The following is a 6,233-nucleotide window of genomic DNA, read 5'->3' on the forward strand; positions in this document are numbered from 1 at the left end:
CTTGTCCTGCAGTTATCAACCCTTTCAAAGAGTTGATTCCCCTCCTCTTTCCTCTTTGTAGGCTCCCTTTAGGTATTGAAATGCTGCAATGAGGTGTCAGAACATAAAGGATGAAGAAACCTGCACTGACATTAGCATGTTTCTATGTCTGATTCCAAAATTCTGCTTAGGTATTAATCATTATTCTATCACAATTCAAATGATCTAAGGAGATAAAATAAATACAAGTTTCTGACTGCAGATAATTTTCTGCTGTGAAATGCAGAAATGAAGGCAGAAATGTAGGGAAATAATCCTAATTGCATTCTCAGTTAAGAAACCAAAGTTTAAATATGAGTTCAGCTGTAGTTATACATATCATTATTGCAAATCCTGTCACTCAAACGCGGAGCAGATCAAACATGAAGCATCCCAACTGCAGGATGCTGTCATATTAGCCATCCCATTCACGCCAATACATTTTTACTACTAATTTAGGAAAAGGGAAGAAAAAAGCTCAAAGTATCCACATAAATTTAGCAGAATGTACATGAGCACAGGCAGAGACCAGACAAGCCTAACTCTGAAAAATATCCAGGAAAGAGGAAAATTTCCACTTTCTTCAAGGGGCTCTGGAGGCCGTCAGAACCTCATGACGTGCCTGGGGTCTGTGTGCACATCTCACTTAGTTTCCAAAATCTGTCACAGTAAACTGCAATTTTTGAAATGGAGGGGGAAAAAAAATAGGCAAATGAATTAAATAATTGGTCTCCCATTCCTCAAACAGGTTTCATCCACGTGTATTTTCCTTCAGAAAGATTTTTAGCAGTGCTACATTAAAAGAAAACTAAAGTCACACCCAATTCATAGCACAGATAAATTAAAACACATCTATGTAAACAGGCTACTCCTGTCATTTAACACACAAAATGCACATCTGGCCTGGCACAAAGCTCTAACCTAATGTGATTGAAAAAAGCTGAGACATTACAGCCCAGAAACAGACTTCATAAATAAATACTGCAGTGTGCTGCAAAACCATGGGAGTGCTACCAGCTGTAACTCTGACATATCTGCATTCATACTGCTGCTCACCTAACTCTCTTTTTCACAGAGCATCAATGCTAAAAAGAGGTAGAGCTTACAGAATCACCCAGACAAAAGGCAGCCATGAAGTGACATTCAGGACTGTAACGAATAAAGCCTTTAAGGTTGCAGTTCACACAGGGATTCTGTCAGGGACATTTCATTAAATGGGTGGGGCTGCTGCTAACACCTCTGAATCTGTGGACATCGGAATTAGGTTCTTAATATGTACTGTTTTCCATAAACCAAGAAATGGGCAGACATGTTCCTGCACAAGTCTAACTGCAACTACTGAAGGCTGTGGAGATAAGTGGTAAGGATTTTCTTGGATATCTAAGAAAACCTCTGCATTTGGCAACTTATTTGTCCACCACTGGACAAAATAAAACATGCGAACGAAAAATGAAGTTTTTCTCAACAACTGTGTCCACATCATGGGCTTTTTCCAGTACAGCTCTGTCACTGATACATCTCACTTCATCATATCCATAGCCAAAATAGTTGTGCCAGCAGAAATTCATATTTCTAAGCCTGACCTCAAATTAGAGTTTGACTCTCAAAGAATGGGAGGCCCCAAATGACGCTGAAATATATCTCTGAAGTACATTCATTATTCAAAGAGGCTGAATTGAAGGAAAATGACAGAAAAGTTGCAGTGAAAGCAGAAGAGCTTTTAGGAATTACCAGTTCAAATGTGATAGCATTAATTCTTTACAAAGATGGAAGGCAGAGAGGAGGACACAAAATGCCTAGAAGTCATCCCATACTATAAGGGAAAAGAGGAAGATAACACCTCACATAGTGATAAACAAGGAATAGTGAAATGGCAAGAAATGACAAGTCAGTTTGGAAAACGAACTAGCATAAAGATGGTTTCATCCCATGAGGAGATGCCAAACAGATTGCCAGCTCCAACAGCTTCAGAAAATATCTGCAATTTAGGGCCAGAGAGCATTTAAAATTACTACTGAAACAGCCACCCTCACAAACTGGCACCAGGACTGAAGTTTAAGTGACATGTTAATGACATTTGCCTGTTACTACCACCACTCAAAGCACATGTGGGGAACATAACACCACACGTGCAGCCTTTACCTTCATCGCACACAAACCGTGCCAGTACTGGTGGTATATGTAGGATACCTGAAAGCCACGGTCTGCCATCAGGAAGCACAATGTTCCCCATACAAATGATGCAGTAATGAAAATGTGAGACAGATTTTCAGTTTCAGATCCTCCATAGATTGAGTTGCAAATGCTTCACATCTGAGAAATCTGCTGCTCCCACCAGAAGAGCACACAAGTTTACCTAAGATAGCTCAGCAGCCTTCCCCCAACTTACTTACAAGGACTGATTTGTACTGCCAGATTAATCTCAAAATAAAGCAATTAATTTAAGCAAAGTAAAAAGGAAACAAAAAAACACCCTTTTTACCATAGTAATTTACACATTAGTAAATTTATTATGCAGCTGCAAATTAATATGTCACCTACACTAGCTATCACAAGACTCTTAGTCTGTCTTGGAACTCCTTGCTTTAATAAACAGCTGCACATAGTGGAGAAAATATGCAAACATCTTTCTGTTTCTCTGTGCCATTGCGTCAGCTATTTTACATGTCTTTGAAAGTATTCCAAAATCAGCATGGTTCTGCTTTTTCCTTTATTTCTCTTTGGGAGGAGACAGAAGCAGAGAAGGAAGGACAGGCTGGCAATAGAGAGCAAACTCCACACTTGCTGTGCTCGTGATAGTAAAGCTGAGATTGTTTCAATTCAGTTTACACAGACTTTTCCGTAAGAACAAAAGAAACCAACGATGGTGGTTAAAAATGTGAAAGGTTTTGATTATAATGTCTTGACAATCAGCCAAAGATACGACTAGGGGGGAAAAAACACCAGACAGCAATGGCCAGAATGGAAGAAACAAGGAAAAACACATGGCTTGACTTCAGAGCAGAAAATTGACTTAGGCTTTGCATAAGCGACTGCATACCTCCAAGTTGCCTGATCCACAGCCTGCCTGGAATGAGAAAATGTAGTCTAAAAGCAGAGCCTATTAAAAGGCATAATGTTTCTAAATGGCATCTGTTGCGTACTAATAAGCATTACTTAAAGGACACAGGCCTTAAATTGCTACCAAACGTGCACTTATCTGAAACTGCTGCAAGGCAATCATTACAAAAATGTCACATGACACCATGGGAATTTGAATTTGATAAGATGTTTTTATTTAGTTTGGCTTGAAATCATTACACAGAAAAAATATGGAGGCATTTTCTGAGACTTTGAGACTGTGGAACTTCACAGGAATGAAACACTACCAAGAACTACATCAACAGAGCCATTTGCCATCTGTTGTTGGTAATACTATAAAGACCAGCCACCAGGCAGCAGTTTCAAAGGTTACAAAACAACATTTTTAAGCATCCACAGACCTCTCAGTAAATGAGCAGGACACAGTTTACTTTGGATACGTGTGACCTGAGGGTCTGCCAATCATTTTCCAAACGCAATATGTAAGGACTGTGACTAGTGCATGCCACTAGAAATGTTTGTGAGATTCTTGGTGTGCAACTCTTACACAATGCAGAAAATACACCGCAGTGTGTTCTACATGGGTCCATACACTCATAAGCGTAATGGCTGCACATCTTCCCCCTTGAAATTTAAACAGGCAAATTTTTCTCTTGTGGTTTGTTCTCTTACACTCCCTCCCCAAGGGAAGGTGTATGTTCACTGAAATGCTATTATGAAAAGAGACTCAGATTTGTTTGCTAGGATTTGGAGTGTATTTTTTTATTTTAGGAAAGTATTTTCAAGGGGAAAGGATTTTATTACCTGTTTCCTTTCCTTCCAGGCCATAACTACCTGTTTATGTTAAAGCAAGGTTACAGTAACTTGCCTCCCTGTGGCACAGAAAGTAAAAAGTTCTAGAAATTGTCACCTCCTAGAAAAGCATACTCCTCAGTCTGAGTAAAACGCTCTCTCTTCCATAGATGAGAGTTTAGTTATACTGAAGGAATACCGTTGCTGATCAAACTCTGACTCTAAGTCAGAGCTTTGAGTAGGTTTTCTAAATGTGCATCCACACTACCGTGGTTCTGAGTTTCCACCTTTCAGGGTGCTGCCCTCCCACCTGTAAACTTTAACTGATTAACATCGAGGCAGATGAAAAATTTAAAACTTCATTAGTGCAGTTATTAAGCTAGATGTATGGGTCTGTCATATAGCAACTACCTACTTCTCAGCTCTGGAATCATATGAATGTTGTTAGGCACTGATTGTCTTTTGCAGCCTTGCTTTTACATGGTTAACACATAAAACCTGACTCCCAAAATGCTCTAAAATTAAAAAAAAAACACTTGTGAGAAGGCTGAATTTTAAGGAAAAATACCCAGTTCTATACCAACGTGTCGTCTGCTCTTCAATAGCAAGGTTTGTCTAGGATCTACACAGGAACTTAGAAACCTTGCAAGTCTTGCTTTATGAAAAAGTTACAGGAACAGCTGACCTTGAGATCATGCAGAGTCATGCCACCTCACTATAGCAAGACATAACCTGGAAAGTACCTTTTGCACAAGAAAAACTGATAGTTGAATCCAATATTTTCTTGAAGTGTGCTATATGCCAACCTACGAACCTATACTCATTCAATTGTTACATATGGGTATGCAATTAATTGAACAACTACGTCAAAATTCAAATGATGGCTACAAACAATGACATCTGTCCCAAAAGAGGAGAGGAATAACTCTTCCAAACATTCCATTTGAGAATAAAGAAATAGGAAAATAAAATGTAGATGTACCTGAAGCACCCAATGGTACATTTGCTGGGACATGAAAAACCATTGAATGAAGTCCCATTCATCTAGATATATTGTATTTAAAAACACAAGTAAAGTTAAGAATATGAAAGAAAGAGAGAAAGAAAGAAAGAGAGAAAGAAAGAAAGAGAGGAAGGAAGGAAGGAAGGAAGGAAGGAAGGAAGGAAGGAAGGAAGGAAGGAAGGAAGGAAGGAAGGAAGGAAGGAAGGAAACATCCAATTATTATCAATGTTTGACTTCCACAAGTGGCTGACAGGAGAGGAAAAAATAGAGCATTCTGACTACAAGTGCATTTAGCCATGAGCAGTTAGAGGAACTAATGAACAGCATCATTATTTTACTGAAGGGGATGAAGTAGGTGCTGTAGATAAATGGTAGCAACTTAAAATGCGTTTCAGAAGATAAATTCACTTTCTCTCCATTTACCTGCTGGTGTGACAAATTAAGAAAGAGCATAAAACAGGAGCAAGAGGAAAGCAGTGCAAAAGCTAGCTGAGGGGATGCAATGGGCCCTTATCCAAACGGCACATGCACAGAGATTGCTGGAAGAGCTCCTAGTCAAATACAGACCAGGACGCCTCACACACTGGGCTGCCTTGGAAATCCGTGACAGAGTTTGCATTGAGTTTGTCTTAAATGAGATCCCAGGCACCAGCAGTGGCGCCACCTGGGAACTAACCCTATCTATTTGCTTCAGTGTTGCACCTGGAAGGCAATCAGGAGCTCTCCCAGCTGGGCTGTGCTGGGCAGAGGCTCTTTGGCAGCTGCCACAAACACCACCAAATCGATGGTCGCTGCAAGCAAAGGGGCAAAGGTTTTCTTCCCCCAGAATTAATCATTAGAGACGGTGTGTTTTCTTATCCTGCAGCCATCTCACGATTAACAAAATATTCGCTAAAGGGGCAAGCACCCACGTACAATGGAAAAAGCCTCCTGCACTGCCTCTGTACACCGAAACAACCCAGCTTGTTTCTCCGCGGTCAAAAGCACAGCGTTCACCTCTCCTCGTGTCCCCGACGCCGTGTTCTGCTTCCCCCCGAGGAAGCACTTGACCGCAGCCCGCAATTTGGCCTTAAAGACGTATACGTGTGTTTAGACGGTGTTCTCCCTGCTCTTTATTACTTCTCACACATCGAGCCGTTGGGCCACGAGCTCCGCACGGCTGGACGGGGAGCCCAAGCGGTGCCGCCTGGGGCCCCTCCTCACCTCAGCGATCCTCAGGAAGCACGGCCGCGAAGGCCGGGGCTCGTCCTGCCATGACCTCAGGCGACGGAACAAAGCTTTCCTGGAAAGGCCCACGACTTCGGCCGCGTTTTGGCCGCTTCTTCACAGCGCCGCGGCG

At 41.3% G+C, this 6,233-nt stretch overlaps 1 protein-coding gene across 7 annotated transcripts in view; it reads right to left on the minus strand.

Annotated features, from left to right (window-relative positions):
* The window catches only part of FAM169B (family with sequence similarity 169 member B), a 49,295-nt gene that overhangs the window by 29,312 nt on the left and 13,750 nt on the right, over positions 1–6,233 (minus strand). Inside the window, exon 1 of one of the 7 annotated variants that reach the window (XM_019619545.1) lies at positions 6,098–6,227. The exons of the other annotated variants lie outside the window; for them this stretch is intronic. The gene's annotated coding sequence lies outside the window, so the exon portion shown is untranslated. Of the gene's footprint in view, positions 1–6,097; positions 6,228–6,233 lie in introns of those variants that run through there. 7 annotated transcript variants of the gene reach the window in all.

The sequence above is a fragment of the Meleagris gallopavo genome, chromosome 12, assembly GCF_000146605.3.
Source record: "Meleagris gallopavo isolate NT-WF06-2002-E0010 breed Aviagen turkey brand Nicholas breeding stock chromosome 12, Turkey_5.1, whole genome shotgun sequence".
In the NCBI taxonomy this organism is placed as follows: Eukaryota; Metazoa; Chordata; class Aves; order Galliformes; family Phasianidae; genus Meleagris; species Meleagris gallopavo.